At 49.1% G+C, this 19,177-nt stretch overlaps 1 long non-coding RNA gene across 1 annotated transcript; it reads right to left on the bottom strand.

The window, feature by feature from the left end:
* Positions 1-12,891: 12,891 nt before the first annotated feature.
* LOC144173324 (uncharacterized) lies at positions 12,892-18,875 on the bottom strand. The gene is made up of 3 exons (XR_013323222.1): positions 18,238-18,875; positions 16,630-16,903; positions 12,892-13,197 (listed from the first exon to the last, which is right to left on the bottom strand). It is a non-coding gene; the product is annotated as an uncharacterized LOC144173324 (long non-coding RNA).
* Between the last annotated feature and the right edge of the window lie 302 nt (positions 18,876-19,177).

Genomic DNA, 19,177 nt, shown 5'->3' with positions numbered 1-19,177 from the left:
CAACCGTGATGCCATCTTTCAAGTGCATTGTCACAGTTTCTGCACTCTCATTTGCCACGTGGCTTGACAAAGAGGGTTTAACATTTGTGCATGTCCCCCAAAAGTTTCCCAGCACGCCTTCTAGTACACCAGTGCTCCTTTGTAAAGGAAGCTGCGCTAATCGGTCAGGTTGCATCTTGAGCAGCAGAAAGACGTGCCTGTATTGTGCCTCGTCTTCTTAGCACTGTTCAAAATGCAGTGCTGTTTGTTCACAGTCGGAAGCAAGGTGATTCCTGATGACCTAATGGCTTTTCTTACCAATGGCCAGGGCCTTTGGCTTGAGCAGCTGTTGTAAGGGAATTTCTTAGCAGCAATCTACTGCACAAAGTAATCAGCTCATTTAAAATGACACAGGCCTCAAGCCGCTTGATAGCGCAATCCAGAGCCAAAGGGCCTGTGCAGTAGTAGACAAAACTCTAAACTTTTTCTGTGGGGCTGCGGTTAAAGCTGATGAGCTTTGAGATATGGTTATTGTAGTTGTGGCATCGCGAGGTTCTGGCTGTGCTTCAGTGGGCCCTAGTCTGATTTCTCCTGCATAAGTGTTGGGCACGCATGTCATAGATACAAAAGGTCCATTGAGCTAACTTACAGGACGCTGTAGGAATGAAGTGTCACCATGCCTAAAAGACAGTGCAAAAATGTTTACAGAAAATTTTCATTACATTGGAGTCCGTGTTGGTGCATTCTTGCGGCAACATGTCCACTGTGTGCAAGCTAGATGCTTGTAAGCACACTTGGTACTGTCTAGCTGTACCTGCAGCATACACATCACCCTCCTCATACTGCAGTGCAGTGTTCATTCTCGGCATCGTCAGCTGGCCTGTCATGAAAGCAGACTTGGGTATTGCCACTATACGCCCTCTAAGGGTATGGTGACCGCATCACATACCTGCTGTAATCTCATGGCCTGTCTGGTAATTTCTTTGCACGAGCAGAGATAAAAGTAGTCAACGATTTCTGTTTCCCCCGTTTGGTGTTCTGATATTTATTCTTCAAAACTTTGTTTTGGCCCTCTGTACCATTATTTGTGGTAATGACTACATTGAAGTCAAGCCTGTATATATGCTCTTACCTACATGTCTGACAACCAGCCATTCGCATTCTATCTACGACCTCAGCTTGCTGTTCCAGCAATGTTGCAATCATTGAAGGTCTCTGAAAGATAAATTTGCGATTTCAGTTCTCAGACAAATAAGTACAGCATCCTTTAACTGCACATAGCAGTCTGTCTTTTTCAGCCATTGGTGCGAAGCTTGCTCCCGGTCGAAGTCGCATAGGACAACTTTGCTTTCCGGAAAGCGCTCGTTCAAAGCATTTGTTTCAGCTTGAGTGTAGTCACCATCGAATATTCAGCACAGAAGTCAGTATTCTATTTTCCGAACACTTTAAAGGGACAATGAAGTGAATTTGTCAAGCTCCCGTTTTTGCTTGCCCTGCGTAGACTGGCTCACATTAGCACACTTTTTATCGTTTATTCGGTTGACAAATCGGTAATTATTTTACAAAGCGCGAAAGAAGAAAAACTACCATGCGCGGTTTGCGGCGGCCGCGCCAACTAAAGCTGTGACGTTAGGAGGAGCCGCACCGTGATTGGACGATGCTCAAGGTGAGCAACCAAACAAGTTTCGGTTTCGGTTTCGGTTCTGTAAAACACAACTGTTGGCGTTGTTGGATGGGCATTCTCAATAACTCAGTAATCATCGTACCGCGCTTCTGTCATGTTGTCAGCTGTAAAAATGCATAAAGATAAGCCTCCTAGGACGGATTGGAATCGTAGCATTCACTAGCCGAAACCTACGCAGTGCATGAACGCCCTCCGCGTACCCGCAGACGCCCAAATGTCATGCGCTTTTCCCCCATATTTGGAGCTTGCCTCCCTCATGCCTGTGTCGTAAAAAGCGTGTTCGCACCAGGCCAAGGGTCTTTTCATTCTGGCCTGTGCCCACTGCCTGCAAGCAGTCGGTGCTTATGGCAACAGCACGCCAACGAGAACTCGCTAGCGCGCCAGTGACAGCCTGCGCGCGTTTTGTGAACTAGTTCGTGGAGCCATGAACGTTGCGGCCCAAAAAAAATGTGAACTCAATATAGAAAACATCGGCGGAAAACAAAAAAGTTAAGTTACAGAAGAAAAAAGCACGTACCCGTGGGGATTCGAACTTCTGACTTGCAAAATACTTGCGGCGGCATAACCAGCGCCCCAAACAACTCGACCACGGAGCGGGGTCCGCCGGCCTTGTTAATATAGGGTATATATTGTACAACCAGTCTACACTTTTCTTTAGTTTTGACATTTCAAGCAGCTTAGGTGACTATTTGTTGTATTGCGCTCGTGCAGTAAGCGTCGCCCGAGTTTCCACAATAGCTCACGTTTAGCAATTGCATTTCGTAGACGGAAAAGCGTTCGCAGATGTGTAGTCGTGCTGCTGACCGCTGTGCTTGTTCGCCCAGCGCAAAAAAGTGCTTCCCGCACCCTAGTTTTACGCTGTACGGTAAAAATATCAGTTGATTTTATTTCCTTAGTACCTATATTGACTTCGCTGACTCTTCTCCCGCCTTCAAGAGGCCTTATATTTTCCTACTGGCATACCGTCAGCGAAGCGTCGCATGTGCGCTTGTGCAGCGCTTGTGTGAAGCGACCTTGACTTGGAGCTAGATACAGTGTACAAACTAACAAGTAAAGAAAGGCAAATTCTACCATTCACAAACGTGTCCTGGCTTCGTTTCAACTGAGCGAACGAATTGCGACGACCCGTCGGCGGCCGGCGGACGAAACGCTGGGCCGACTGATTCTGTCTGAAGGCCGGGGAGCCATGCAGTAGCGCGGCCAATTGCCAGCTTATCCCCTCCTGACGTCACACGAAAACGCCGCAGAAAATGGGCGAGCGTAAAGAGAGGAGGACAGCATTTTCGAATTAATTTTTCTACTAAATAAAATCGCGTAAACGCGCCCAGGGTGGTCGAAACATGGCCTGGGGACTCCGGACTACAGTTTGCGCAAGTAATCCCGCAATGTTTACATATCACTTCAGTGTCCCTTTAAGGGCTTTAGGTTCGCAGGTTCTTGTCTCGAACTGTGACAAAAGCACCAAAGGTCAAGTATCCAAGCGACGTGTTTACAATGAACAAAAGAAGCGGCAATGTGTAACATATTAGTAGCCCTTGAGGCATGAAGCTGGTTTTAGTATTTGGTATTCCTCATGGAAAATATTCTTGATTTAATTTGGTTTGTCCATTTATTTCATTTATTAGCAGGAAAAAATACAGGGAACCGTGCCTCAAAAGTAACGACGGAGTTTAATTGGCGAGAACTTTGGAAATTCTTGAATGCTTATGTACTCCACCTGATAAATGGCTGTGGTCAGAATTTAATTTCGCGTGATTCCATCTCTGTTGTATAAATAATCAGTGCTTTGGCGTTTGGTAAAGTTGTCCAGATTTGTGATTTTTTCACAACTCGGTATCAAACTGTGTGCACTTTCCAGTCTTGAACGACTTCTGGAGATCCTTATCGAAAGCTAGAAATTAGGTTATCGCCATCTTTCATAAAATCTTGTAAAGTTGGTCTCCTGTGGATCGTTATCCACATCGGGATCCATAATTATTAGGTAGTGTATTTGAGTGAGTGAGAAAAAAAACGTAGTTGAGCAAAATAAAATGAAAAAACCGTGTGTGGCATTTTTCTTTTTCAGAAAGCCGTGAGTTGTCGCTGCTCGGCTCGTGCAGCCAAATTTTTTGAATTTCAGGCCGCGAGCTGATCAGCTTGCACTCACATTGCTTCGCGAATGGGGAAGGGCGGGTGGTATGGGCATTCCCAGTAACGTTAGGCGTTCCTACACGAGGTGGTACAAGAGTGGCAGTTGTAGGGGTATACTATTAGCTGAGATAGATGTGGGGGTGTCGTTATTGGTTGCTTCAGAAATCAACAAAATTATGAGCAGCATGCCAAAAAAAATTTGCGCCAATCCACCCTGTGATTGTGATGGGAAAGCAAAGCTGTAAATGGCACCCACGACGATTACCCATGCGACATCACTTAAATTCACTCACGCCACTCTACAAATAGTGAAACCAGAGAAGTGAAATCCACTTAACCACACCTCTATTACTTCAAAGGGGTATTCTTGGTGAGGTTAAATTAATGCATGATGCATGAACGGTGGTTGGTTGAGTTGTATTGGTGTAGCACATGAGTGGAAACTCTTTTTTAATAAAAGTAAAGTTCAAACCCGGTGTTAGACGATCTCACTTCTCCGTCTCTGCCGTCTTGAACGGAGGCGACGAGGTGACGGCAGAGACGCAGGCGGAGCTGGAGGAGGAGCAGGAGGAAATACTTCTATTCAGATTTCTGAATGACCAGAGTGCGGCACAGGGGATTGGTTCCTTCTTCACTGTAGCCCGTATTCAGTCCGCGCCGCCTGTGCTCTGCCCACCAGCTGAAGCTGGGTAGGCAGAGTGGGGCTGGACAGCAGCATCTCCCATTGCTCTTGTTGGGTAGTTGATGGAAAGAGAGGGGTGCTAAGGGCTAAATTCACACACCCCGATTATATGGCAGAGTATTCCTGCTTCTGAGCAAAATTTATATTCAACGTCGTAGCGATTCGGGTGCATTAAGTGAAGACGCGTCGGGTGTGGGAAGGAGCCGGATTTTATGAGCCGTAGGGTAGTTTGTTGTTCTATGGAAAGGTCAGGGTAAGGCGATAATTCTGGGTGATGTCCCTGTTTGAGACAAGCGGGTGACTGTCCTCGTGCAGCTCCATTAAACCGGGGGTGAAAGTGCAGGCTTGGTGGGCGTGTTCGTGGCCCTCCATGGAAGCGTGAGCAGGCGTCCAGATGAGCTGAATGGAACCATTTGGGGAGTGGGTTTTTAGCACACGCAGTGCACATCGGGACACCCAACTGGTAATTCTGGTGGGCTTGTTGGGAATCAGTGACTACCTAAGAACCCATGGTTCAGTGAAAGCCAAGGCGATGGCTGCCTCTTCAGCATCCGTCATGTCTTCGGTCTTGAGTGAGGCGCAAGCAAGGAGGTAGCCACGATGATGGTGTACTGCTGCCCTCGATGTTGGGAGGCGTCTGTGTAGGTAACTGCATGATCCCCACCGAGGGTGGTGTTGAGCGCCAGTGCTTGTCGGGGACCCTCGTCGTGTGAGGGGTTCATATTTCTAAGCAAAGGGAGCATTTTTAGTTCTTGTCGCCAAAAGTCCAGGAGTACATCAAGCGGAATGACATGCTGCCCAGCCAATCTGGTGAAGGATGCGGCGACCCGCCGCAGTTCTGCTCAATTGGAGCTTATGGATAGAACGATGGTCCCCTATCAGCTTTTCCAGCATGTTGTAGAGCCCTGTGCTAAGTAGCCTCTCTGTGGACACACTCATTGGAATACCAATGGCTTGCTCAACCGCTTTTCTAATCATTATATAATGCATCTTTATGTCCTCCTTGCCGAGAAGAAGACAGGGGGGTTCACATAAGTGATTCTCGTGAGGACAAAAGCTTGAACTAATCGAAAGTTATCGGATTCCTTGAGGCCTCGCTTCTTGGTGGCAACTCGCCTGACCATGTGCATGATTTTATTCATGCTCAGTTTGAGGTGCTGCAAGGATACGTCACTCTTCGTGTTGCCCTGAAGATGTAGGTCCAGGATCTTGATGCTGGGGCTTGGAGTGATGGCCTGGCCATCAAGGAGTATTTGAATGTGTTCCTTGAGGTGTCGTTTCACGTGAGGGCAGACGACAAGGAGCTGAGATTTTTAACGTGAATTTCCATGAGTGAAACTTAAGCGCAAAAAATTTTTCACAGGGACGAGAAAGGGAAATTTTTTGCGCTTAAGTTTCACTCATGGAAATTGCGAACCAACTAGCTCGTCTCTCCATTTTGCTTCAGTTTTAACGTGAACACTGGAAGCCACAGGATTTAGCACATTGGTGTACTAGAAGAGAGGTGCCACGGGTTGGTGTGAGCTACCTTTAACCGCTACCGCGTGGCATTCAGCGAGAACGCAGGGGTTAAACCCGTAGATGTGCTTGGTGAGTGCACCACTTGTTCTCCCCGTCTGCGCGTGGGACAACCGGTTATGGCTTTCGATTCCTGGCGGTGCCAGTGAATTCTTTTATGGTTCGCGGGAGTTTTCTGTTGACACCAACGGTCGCGAAAGAATCCTTCTTGGGTAGAGGTAAAAAGCTTCGCTTTAAAACGTACAAAGCGGTTGCAATGCCCTGGCGCATCCCCCATGTGCACTACAAGCACGCACCAACTGATCAAATAACAAAACGGACACGCACACAAACGCATCATCGAACACAAGTGCTGTCCACCGGGCCCTAACGCACCACCCACTTCACGCACGTATGTTGACATCGACGGAAATCCCCAACTGATCAGCTGAAACAAGGCGGACACACAAACACACTTTGGAACTTGGTGGTGCCCGCAGTGCATCGAGCCATCATCTCGAGATTCCTCCACGATTCCGCGCCGCCGCTTCTCGTAAAACAAACGCCGAGCATGCCACCGAACTCCCAGCCACAACATCGGCTCACGCTGCTTTTCGTAAAAATAAATATAATAAAAGAACAAAAAGCAAAATTTTGTGGCGTTCACTCGGTCTGTTTTCTTTATTTTTGTTATGACGTCACAGGCTTTTGTGGCTCCGCCCAGTAAAAGCGGATTTTATTTTTTATTTATGACGTCACGGGTCTTCGTGGCTCCGCCCATTGATTGCGCCGCTGGATCAAGTGCTTCCCCAATAACGCGGGAGCGTCTACCGTTCGGTCGATCAGCGCCGTATGATGGATTGATACGGCAAACTCGGCGAGAGTAGCCGCATGCGCCCTAAGCAAAGACCGCTGCTACCATCGTCTGCTAGGCTGTTCCAAAAGCAGACAGCCACCCCCGATTTTTGTTATTTAAAGGGTGGCGCATCCCGGCAGCCATAGTAACTCGCCCGGCGATAATTTTACAATGCGCTGAAAACCGCGGTGAACATAACAATAAAACGTTAGGGGTACGGGGAACGCACTTATTTTCTGGCAAAATATCTTGCGATTTTCGCCTGCGTGCGCTATGGCATTGGCTTCGTAGCACACAAGCGCGCCCGAGTCGTCCTTGGGTCCTTCGTGAGCGCCACCTAAGCGCCTGGGCAAGGGCTCCCGTACGCTACGCTAAGGTTAGCGAGTAGCGGGACCGGACTGCGCATGCGCGCGCGGGGAGTGCGAGGAGGTTGCCCCCTCAGCGTAGGGAAAGAGCGGACATGGCGAAGGCAGGCCGCGCGGAACTAATCCAACCCACCGTGACGAATTTGCTCTCCCCAGTCGCACCCCGCTACCCGCCGCCGTAGCGTTAGCGGACGGAGCACGCTATGCTAAAACTCTCTAATAACGTCCACCACCTGGCCTCGAGCGGGCACAAGAGCTTCAGCAGTTTCTAGGTCGTCAGCATTCCCTGAAACCTCTTGTGCGCCGGAAACCAACTGTACTAGATGCCTTTTTTTTTTTTTTTTTCTGACGTGGCGCAATATAGCTCGTGGCGTTTTGACAAAAAAACACTCCAATTTACTACTTTTGAAATGTGCATGTTTCTCGAAATACTTCGTTAAATCGGGAATGGCGCCGGATCTATTAGTTCTAGTTAATAAAAGCATCAAGCAGTACAGGCACCATTGGGGAAATCCGAATTTGTTCGTTAAATTGGGGAATTCGTAAGATCGGGTTTCGTTAGAGTTTTGACTATCGTCTATGCGTGTTGTTATCCAGATGACGTGCGCACCAACAGAGCTGACGTGCGTCGTGTCAGCTCCGAATGAATTCGTTTTCCGCCCTGAATTCACTTCGTACCGCCCGAAAATCAGTTGGACCATTTTCGGGAAGCCTCCAGGACTCTGTGGACACCAACAATGCCCAGGTGGGCCCACCATTGGCTGCACTACGGCCGAAGTTCGGTCACGATCATCGACACGCCGCGCTAAGCCTAACCACCCGTCAGGTAGGCGGGAGGGCAGCGCCGGGCGGTTGGCGCCATGACGACTGCGCGACGGGATATGATCCAGACACCATGCAAGTCGTCGAAGTTCAGACTTCGCCCACAAATCAACCAGTATTTGACGAGTTCACCGAATACGCGATCAAGAAGGAAACGGAACGCCATCAGGAGAAACTGCGCCAAGGCGGTGTGACCACTGGGACGCAGCGCGCTGGGAATGCACACCGGCGCCGACAGACGCCGCGCAGCGCCAGCTGGAAGCCAGCGTTCATGCCGAAGCTGGGAAGAGAAGACTCCGTTGTCGTAATTAAGCCAAGAGACACGATAAACCTTGCCGCGTACAAAGGCACGAACAAACTTGGAGCTGCCATCAGCACGGCTACAGGTATCCCTCTAGCCTCGCATGAATTGACCATCTGGCCTGCGTGGGACCAAAACATCGTGCATAATTCAGAGCGCATAAAACAAGTGCTTTCCGTGAGAGAGCTCATCATCGACGGCGTACGGCGAGGAGTGCAGGCGCATCTCAAACCAGCCGAAGATACGTGCCCGAGCGTTATCAACGTAGACCCGGCAGTGACGGAGCAAGACATCTCAGGGGTCATATATTCGCCTTAAGCCCAAATCCTCAACATACGCAAACTCGGACAAACAAATGTGGCGGTCCTGACTTTTGAGGGACGCAAAGTGCCGCATCACATTTTCTACTGGAACGAAGCCATCCCGGTCCGCCTTTACCGAAAAACCACCCCCGCCTGCCGGCGAAATCCGAGCTGCTTCACATCACCCGGGACAAGGTAGAAGTACCCAAAATTCACATTAGTTTGGGCGGCACTCAGATATCCGAAGTGGAGACCATCCGCGTGCTGGGCCTGCAAATTAATAACAAAGGCATAACAAACTTAAATCCACGTGTGAACAAATCAGCCGCATGATCGGTCGAGTATCAGGCAAACACGGGGGTCTCCAGGAATGCGAGACGCTCCGCCTAGTGCAGGCCTTCGTCATCAGCCGCAAAACATATGCAGTGCCCTATCTCAAGCTACGACAAAACTTGAAATTATGATCAGGTCAATTGTTAAAGGGACCCAGAAAAGCCTTCTGTAAAAGTTACAAAAGGCCTGTATTGTCACGTAGCACCAATATAGCGATGCAATGGCGTTGGAATTATTGATCTACATTCAGTATTAGCTGCGCCAGAAGCAATTAAATGCACCTCTCCCCACTTGCCGATCGACTCCTCCTCCCTCTCTGCCTCCTTCAAAGCAGCTAGCTACATTCCTGCGCCTAGGCTCGCGTCAATCACTGCAAACCCGCCTTTGCCGCCTTTGCCTTGGGATCGCGCAGGAAGGAGGAAGAGCAGCCCGAAGCCAATGACAGTGACGCCGCCGGCAGCCGACCTTGCCGGCGATTGGGCGAATCAGGGGGCGCCTTCGCCGTTGCGTCAGCAGCGATCACCGTTGCGTCACCCGCGGTCGCCGTTGCGTCACCCGCGGTCGGCTCGCTGCGGCGTCGCGCTCATCGGCTGAGAAAGGCGATCTTCAAAAATTGTTTACAAATTATCTGTACAACGTATGGGGCTCACACTTGGCTCAAAAATCCCCCGTTATGTGTTCTACCACCTGAATGCATTTGATTGCCACCTTCAGAAAGCTTTTCGGTGTCCCTTTAAGAGAGCCCTTGGACTCCCTTCTAAAACGTCCACCGAACGTTTAACACAGCTCGGGATGCACAATACGATCACTGAGCTCATAGAGGCTCGAGCCATATCATGCGACTGTCAATGACAACTACTGGCATGCAGGTCCTTGAGGATCTCCGCATCGCTCTACCCCCTACCACTAAATACAGAGCGGACATCCCTCCCGCTTGGCGTCGCAAGCTAATCGTTAAACCTCTGCCCCGTAATATGCATCCTGACCGTAACTCAGGAAGAAGGTAAGCCCGAGCAACAGCCATAACAAAACAATATGGCACCCGTAAAGGCGTGTAGTATTATGTAGACGCAGCGGGGCCCACACCGGGGGGCATCTGTACGGTTGCGGTCCTGCACGAGGGAACACAGGTGGATGAACTATCGGTGAAAACGAGTAAAATTGAGTTTGGCCGCCACTCACTCTGACACAACGCACATAATGTCTGACTCGCAACAAGCTTGCCAAAATTTCATCAGGGGTCGGATAGCACTCCTAGCTAGAAAAATTCTCACAAATGCTAATCCAGAAATATCCGACAATATATAAAACAACTTGTATGGGTACCTGGCCACCAGGGAGTAGAAGGGAACGAGGCTGCGCACACAGCCGCCCGAGCGTCTCTCCCCCGGAGTTCCTCTGACTTACCGTAAAAACCCGCGTATAATACGAGGTTTTGTTCCAAATTTTACTATGTAAAATTTGTGCCTCGTATTATATGCGGGTCTCAAAGTTTTCAGCTGAAAATTTGCACTTTCGGTTTAGGTTTCAGCGGGGGGTGGGCTATCTTGCGGTGGTATTAGCTGGCTGCTGCTTCTCTCAGCCAGCTCCATTTTGATTGTTTTGACCACGCGAAGGATCGGCACGTTCACCGCAAGTCTATCACAATGTCGGGTGCATGAAGGCAGTATTCAGCGGCAATTAAAAGAAAAGGTTTTTTTATGTGGCGAGACCACCAGGAATTCCGCCGCAGGACGGCAGTTCGGCGTCACCGAAGGCAGCATTCGCGGGTGGAGAAAGCAACTGGTGCTTGACTGGATTTGTCTGTGTGGTGTCGGCGGCCTGCAGCACTGTTGGGGGTTCCCGTCAGTGCTCGTGTTGGACTCCTTTCGCTGCCACCTGGGCGATTCCGTGAGGAAGTTGTTGCGCGAACCCCGCATCGAACTCATTGCCATTCCAGGAGGAATGACATCCCAGATGCAACCGCTAGACGTTTGCATCAACAAGCCTTTCAAAGACTGCATCAGGTCCTGCTACCAACAGTGGATGAGGTCAGGAGAACCGTAAGCTACCGGATGGCTGACGCGGGCTTCTCCAGCGGTGCTTTGTGGCTGGATCGCGGATGCGTGGGCCAGCATCCCAGAGGAGCTCCTCAGTCGCTCTTTTAAGAAATGCGGCATCTCGAACGCCCTTGATGGCACTGAGGACCATTTTCTGTGGAAAGACATTTCCAACAAGGCGACTTCAGGAGACAGCGGCAGCGAACCTGACGATGACTGAATGGACGTCGGGAGACAGTGCCAGCGAAAACTGACAATGGCTGAAGGGTAACTGCAATGCAAATAAATGTTCTCTGTGCTCTTTACCTCGTATTATATGCGGATGAAAACTTTTTTTTCTGATTTTGCTGTCCCCAAATTACACCTCGTATTATACGCGGGTCCGTATTATACGCGGGTTTTTACGGTAATTCCCTGGCTCTGACCGTACACTCGTCCCTTACCCGCTAACCACATTCTCTGAGGTCACAACATACCTGCGCCTCGGTAGGCGGGCGTTCCCGGTGCCCGCTGTTGGGAAGCCAGGGGCTGACTCCACTGTTGGGAATTTCACCGCTGTCTCCACTGTTGCGAACCATGGTAGCGTGGTCGATGTGGGCCGAGGTTGGTGAAGTGCCGGGGCAGTCATGATGGGCAAGTTGACGAAGAAGAAAACTTTATATACAAGTATTTACATCTTGGTATGAGAGCGGGCAGTGCGCTCCTGCGCGCGCGGGATTAAATAGGCACGTTGGGTCCCTTCCCCTTCACCCTTTTTCTCCGGCTGACGTCAGGAGGCACCAATCACGGAGGTCATGGCACTGATAGGAGCGCCACCACGCAAAACACACGCGCACACGCACGAGAGCCCTCCTCTCCTGGGCAGGTGAGCGCCAGGTTGCTCCCGCCGTGGCAATCCGCCGTAGTCAGAGCCCTCCTTTGTCCTGGCGATGTTGCACTACCACGAAGACGCTTTGCATCCCTCGGTGGAAATATTCTTCGAGTGGCTTATTGAAGACAACACGCCACAAGAGGGCATGACAATGAGGCGCGGGCACGCCGCCGAGGCTTGTTGTGCAGGGCGCCCAGCATTGCTTTTGTTAGCACCGCCGCTGGCCGGTTGGCACTTTGAGAAGCTACGAGGTCGCTGAAAGGCGCATAGTTCAAGTAGGCGCAAAGTTCGCCACTGTGAATACGCCGGTTCGTGGCAAGTCGATGACGGAGGGTCAACGGCAGGTTTTCGGGGAATCAGCGTCGCAACACCGCCAAGGCTTCGCCGGCTGCAGACGGGCTCATTGTACAGTCCCGCAATGCTAAAACACATCAACCCGTCCTTCTCGGGTTCGTGTAACTTCTGCGGTCAGTGGGCAGACACGTATCATATGGTATGGGCCCGCCAGTATAATCCAGGGTTAAAAGTCAAAGTGAAGCCAACGAGGGAGGGCTGGGAGGCGGCCCTGTCCGGCTGCTCGGACTATAGAGTCTCAGCGGGCTCTCGTCTAGCGGGCACGGGCGGCGGCCTCGACCAATGGGATCCCGGACTGAGAAATACCACCCACGCAATAGAGGCCTAACCGCCTCTCCCTCTCTTTAACTCTATCTTGTACATTAATAAAGTTTTTCCTTCTCCTCGAACCAAGCAAGTCTGCCCTCCTCGTTCTCCGAGCCCGCACCCGCGGCCGCCCCCCACAGCCCTACCCCGAACCCACAAGTGACCATCCACGGCTCTCCCATTCCCCAAGTCACCACCCTTCGGGTACTCGGCGTTCCCCCAAGAGAAATCCCAACAGACATTCAGGCTGTTGGACCGACAGCCAATCCGGAAATTCGGCATATCGGTCTGTCGGTCTGATGGCACCCTGTTGGCCTGATGGCAGTCTGTCGGTCTGATGGCAGTCTGTCGGTCTGATGGCAGTCTGTCGGTCTGAATGCAGTCTGTCGGTCTGAATGCAGTCTGTCGGTCTGAATGCAGTCTGTTGGTGAAGCTATAGGTCCGATGACGAGATTGACTTAGGACACATGCTGTGAGGTGTGGAACTGGTTTACAAGTTTGGCAAGTATGTAGGCCTTTTAGCAAAATAAAAATAGAGAAGTTCATTTTGTGCTGCTCACTCATTTATTTGCGCTGCATGTCGCCGTGCTTTTGCGAAAGGTGCTTTCGCACCACCTTTAGCCTGGCTTCAGTGGGCTCCGCAGACGCAGCCTGGCCACATAGATCTGAAAAAGAGCTGTAGATAGAGAGAATTAAGGGTTCAATGACCTTGTGAACAAAAGACCATGTGGTAAAAGGGTAACAAATATTGCCAAACAGGTTGCCACTAAAAAGCAACACTTTGGGGAATAAACTAATACCCTGTAGCATTTTTTCTTGCAAGCTAACCCATGCTGGGCCTGCTGCAAACCATTATTCATGAATGGCATTCAGGCACAATAGAGAGTTTTAGCAGTCCGTCGTTCCGTTGGTTACGTTGTTACAGGGTTGCCGGAACCGGTCTGCGCCTGCGCGCGCGGAAGGGCGAGGAGGCACGGACATGGCAAAGGCAGGCGTGCGGAACTTGATTGATTGATTGATTGTAGGGTTTAACACGACGACGCAACACAGGCGATGAGGCGCGCCGTAGTGGAGGACTCCGGATTAATTTTGACCACCTGGGGATCTTTAACGTGCGCCGAAATCTCGTACACACGGGGGCGTTTTTGCTTTTCGCCTCCATCAGAAAAGCGGCCGCCGCGGCCGGCGTGCGGAACTAATCCCCCCACTGTGAAGAATGCCTAAGTGCCCAGACGGGTCCCGGTAAACACGCTAGCTACGTACGTGACGGAACAGACGGACTGCTAAAACTCTCACATGTGAGACCATTTATTGTGCCAGAAGTTTCATATTAGGGGATGCTTGCTTTTGCTAAATTATGAGTTAGCTATGAGTTCTGATGCCAGCTATCACATGCAATACTTTTCAGGGATGTGACCTCTGGTGTCAGGGCTGGTTTGGGCTTCGTTTTTGCATGGCCCTTGTTCACTACGTTCCGGTGCTACATTAATCTTCTGTGCAGATTGCCTGTTTCGCCAATGTACACTGATTTGCATTCGGCGCACGGAATCTAATAAACAACACCTGGAAGCTTGAAGCGTGAGAGGGGGTCTTTCACGCTGACCATGTCAGAACGTAGCTTGCTAGTGGGCACGTGCACGATGTGCACACTGTGTTTCTTGAAAATGCGTGCAAAAGCTTGATTGATGTGTAGGACGAGAATTGCAGCACGTTTTGACACAGGCCTTGTGGACGCTTCTGCCTGCTAATGTCAATGCGGATTCCTGCTAGTCGCCCTCTTAGCTTCTTTTTGAATACAATGCTTTAGGCAGCCACAAGGACTGCATCCAAACGTGCAGTAATTACCTACGTCCCACACATCAGTGAAACAACCGCACGCATTTTCAAGAAACGCAGTGCATACATCGTGCATGTGCCCACTAGCAAGCTGCGTTCTGACATTGTCAGCGTGAAGGACCCCCTCTCACGTTCCAAGCTTCCGGGTGTTGTTTATTAGATTCCATGCGCTGAATGCAAATCAGTGTACATTGGCGAAACAGGCAATCTGCACAGAAGAGTAACGCAGCACTGAAACGAAGTGAACAAGGGCAATGCAAAAACAAGTGCACTGGCAGAGCACCGTGAGAGGACGGGACACGTGGTCGACTGGAACAAGGCGAAATTACTGACAACTGAGTGCAATCTATCTTCTCGATTACTGGTAGAGTCCCTCATCGTTCAGATGACGCCCAACATTATCAATATAATGGATGGCAATCCGCACCATATCTATGCAAACTCATTGCACTGCGTAATGCAAAATATATAGCTTCGTTTTCCACGACACATGCTCACCGTGAACAAGCACCAAACCGTTAAATGGGTTTTTTGACTTGGTCAGTGACCTACGTTTCATCATTGCAATAATGCTTTTACCTGCCTACACGGCATTTTGTCAAACACTGGACTACACTACATGAGCCATTGCCGTTCTTAACCTGCACCAGAGTATATAACCTTTCACTACTGCTATGAGATAGACCCATAAACGCACTTCAATATGGCCTTTATATTTAGCTCTTGGAAACATGCAAAATTTCACCTTTATGTTGCACCTGCTACAGCAGCAGGTAATATTCCAAAAACATGAAGAAAGAAAAAAACGGTGGTTTAACACGCCAAAGCTACACTCGGGATATGGGGAGCACTGTAGGGGAAGGCTTCGCATTAATTTTGACCACCTGGGTATTTTTGTGCAGACCGAAATCTCAAAACACGGGCGTCTTAACGTGTTGCCTCCATCTGAAAAGCGGCCACACCAAGCGGTATCTAACCAACATTCACCTCCACAGGACACCACCCTAGCCACTGCAGTCAGTTAAACATATGAAATAAAGCGAGCTTTGGAGTGCAAATGAAAATATTAATCACACGTCTTATTTTCCCAATTGATCTACCTTTTGAAATCCACCATGCAACCCCCCTCCCCTACCGGCCTACCAAAACACCTTTGTCTCAAGAGGTAATCAGGCTGTTGTTAATGAAGTGAGTATTTACAATTAGAGAATTGCAACCGTTAAAGTCATGCACTTTGTTTTAGAGATAAGCGACATTAGCCATTTGCAGCACCAGGAGTTAAAATTGTGTTAAGATCAGATTGAAAGCATTGACGGTAGTAGTTGAAAGAAATTGTGTGATAAATTACAACATCATCTGCAAATAGACCTACATGGGAGGATATGCAACATGGAAGATAGACAGGACCAAGCAACCTGCCTGGGCGGACAACAAAGTGGCACGACCAAAAGTATACAGTTACAGTTATTAGGAGAAGTAAACTGCATTTGAGAAGAATGAAAATCTTTCGCTCAAGTGAGGACATTAGGGTGAAGTTTGAAAAGTAGTCTGTGGTGTGCAATGCGATTGAATGCTTTACAAAAATCAAGAAAAACTACCGCAGTTTGTAAGCCTGCGTCAATGGATCAATGTCGATCGTGAACAAATCCTGAAAGTTGTGTTTCTCAAGTAACCCTTGTGAAAACCGTGGTGATATTCGAATGTGATATTGTGATTTTATAAATAATTAGCCACCTGAGAGTGGATGAAACGCTCCCCGACCTTGCATATGGTGCTTGTTAGGGAAATTTAATGGTGAAGTACAGTCTCCTGATTTAAAGATTGGTGCTACCTCCACTATCTTCCAATTATTGAGAATAGTGCCTGTCATGAGAGACTGCGAAAAAAGCGCTGTCGGAATTCTACAGACTGCAGGATGTACTTTTCGGTATAGTATGATTAATAGCAGTATGATCTGAAGTAGATAAAATTGTTAGCTTACTTAAAATGGAAACTAGTTTCACACGAGTTTTTGTTGCAAGTTCAAAACCATATCGAAAGATCCTAAATGTTTGCTTGGCTTGATTACATACGAATACTTGCTTCAAAGTCAGTCCAATTTCTCTTTTTGCCCTTTAGTCATCGGCCCCAGATTCTCTTCAATATCTCTGCTAAGCAATGACACACTCCAAACACACAACACTGGTTCATGAAAATGTTTCATATAATCAGAGGCCACAGCTCTGCTAACAGGTATACATCATGGCAGGTTCCACAACATGCAATAACTAACCTGAAAGTACATAATCGGTGGGTGCACCGGTATGGCAGCAGTGCCTGGACCGATGTGTCGAGCAAATGCACTGGCTTCTGAACGGGTGGTCCAAGCGGCCAGATGATGGATGAAGGAATGACCATTCCTGGCAGCAAAGCGTACAGAGCACCAACGAAAGGCCAGGCAGTACTTGGGTACAGCAGGTGCAGTGTCGGTTGGCCAAGGGAGGCCCTGGCAAAGGTTTTGAAACTGGATTGGAAGGCAGCCCACCCAGGACAGCCAGCAGCAGCACCTGCAGGTGCATAATCTGAGTGTGCTGACACTTGTTGAAATACAAGAAGAGCACACACAAAGCACGAATGCTTACATCAAGTAGATTTTTAATCGCTTAAAGACAGTAACCTCCAAGGCACTAATAAGAACAATCCCGGAACACCCCAAGTGAAATTTAGGTCACAGTAACAATGTATTTAATAGACCCGCAGGTACTGTGAGTGGGGTATGCATGATATATGCAAAGCTCACTGCTGAGCTAATTTGCATGGAACGCATGCTAGCAGCTAATCTGCATCCCTTGCTTTCAATAGGTACTGGTGAGTGATAGTTGAGGCTCCTCCATTTCAATGTCTGACTTGTATCTGCACGTTCAATTCTCAAATATAAATCGAGTTGAGTGAGTGCCTACCGCTTTCTTGTTAGTCTCTGTATGGCCTGCGGTTTTGCGAAAATGAGAACTTGCGAATTCGCTCAATTTTCTGCACTAATTTAAACATTAAATATGCCTCTGATATCAAGCCCCAGACTTCCCGAGAGCTACTCTGACGGAATCGGCAGGCGCCTCGTAGGCGTTGTGAAATCTCCCCAACTACCCCGAGACTATGCTAGCTCCCTGCGAGGCCACATGCGCGCATTTCACCTTCAATTTGCACGTATGTGAATTCTATATCTCTATGAACTCTCAGACGGGCGTCGTCATATCGTGCCGGACTCGTGAAGCTCGGCAACTTCAGGCGTCGTGAAATCGCCGCACTCGCTCGCTGGCGCGCGGCCCGAACACTCACCGTTTCCTGCCCTTGCATACTATTTTCTCTCACTTCCACTTTGTAAATTCTCATCTGTTTAACTATACCTCGTGCGCCCTCATCTCTTGCCTGCTTTTCTTCCAGCACAACTCCGCCAGCACCCGGTCGACGCGTATGCTGTCGGGGTGCGTTGGCGAGCGATTTCACGACGCTGTGGCCGAGCGTCACGAGAACAGCACGCATATCGCGGCCCGAAGACCGCAAGGTCGCAACGGCGGCAGCCGGTCTAGCGAGCGCAATAGCTGCGAAGCGCAGTGCACGGAATTCGGGTAGGGGGGGAGACTTCACACCACCTACGAGACGGCAGCCAAAGAATCAAGTGTACGCTTTCTTTTTTTTTTTAGCAGCCGTGTACTACAGCGCGAGCACCGTAGCCAAGGTCTAGCTTCAGCGTAAATTGATGCTGACTTCTGCGGAAACGGTGGACTGGGCGCGAAGCAAGTATGCTAAATCACCTAGGCTCTCAGAGTAAATGAGATGGGGGTCTAGTGAACCACTGAACTCGTTCCAACCAAATACAGAATAATAAAAAATGCGTACTTACCCTAGCAAAAACGATGTTTCCACCGTACAATTCTCCTTCACTGTCGTCTTCATCTCGCGGACACGAACAGGCAGCAGGCTTTGTTCGAACGCAATGTCATCCACTTTTGACGCGCACTATTTTATGCGGCGATGATCGTTCTTCCCGGGTCTCCATGTTCGACACACGCGTAGGTTGGAAGCGTAGACATCACCCATAAAGCTTTTATAACTACGATTTAAGCTTGAAATAGATAAAACTGAACCATCAACCACCCGGCACAACACGCCATGAACAAACACACAAAAAGTGAGAGATAGTTGCCAGACTTCAATAGCAGCACCTTTATGTTTGACAGAAATTGTGTTAGTGCTGTAATATTGGTAACTATCTTTCTGATTTCAAAGTCTGAAAGGTGTTTATAACTTGAATTTGAGGTTTTTAAACGCAAAAGTGAATACACATATAGTAACTGACATATATACTGATATTGTAAAGAAGTTTCGACGTTTGTTTTGGTTTTGTTTTCACGGCGGGCTTCTCAAGGGAGAAGGGGCGAGACAACAAGCTACTTTGGGTTTAGGAAGAGGGTGGTAAATGTCGGCGTGATGGAAAGCAAGCAACAGGCGCTTACCCTGGTCTTAAAAAAAAAGAGCTAATAAAATCCTCACCCGGAAAAAAAAAACAAAAAAAAAACAGCGAGGTTCGACGAGGAATCGAACCATGGACCTTCAAAACAGTAAGCGGACGCGCTACCACTGAGCTATCTTGACGAGCGGTTGGGGCTCGCCTAAGACAACTATTTACTTACGTAAGTTGTCAACGAATCTTGTAGTTTGTGTCTAGTTTATGCTGCATTTTTGAAATTCTGGCTGTCCTAACGCTTATTTCTCACGCACCGAGCTTGCAGACGAGGCCACATTGCTAGCGCTGCAAGCGATTGAGCCAAAGCTCCCTTATT

The sequence above is a fragment of the Haemaphysalis longicornis genome, unplaced genomic scaffold (assembly GCF_048455015.1).
Source record: "Haemaphysalis longicornis isolate Haplotype H1 unplaced genomic scaffold, Haemaphysalis longicornis Haplotype H1 scaffold_3, whole genome shotgun sequence".
In the NCBI taxonomy this organism is placed as follows: Eukaryota; Metazoa; Arthropoda; class Arachnida; order Ixodida; family Ixodidae; genus Haemaphysalis; species Haemaphysalis longicornis.
The sequence above is the reverse complement of the archived record's forward strand: the minus strand, read 5'-3'. Positions and strand labels throughout refer to the sequence as shown.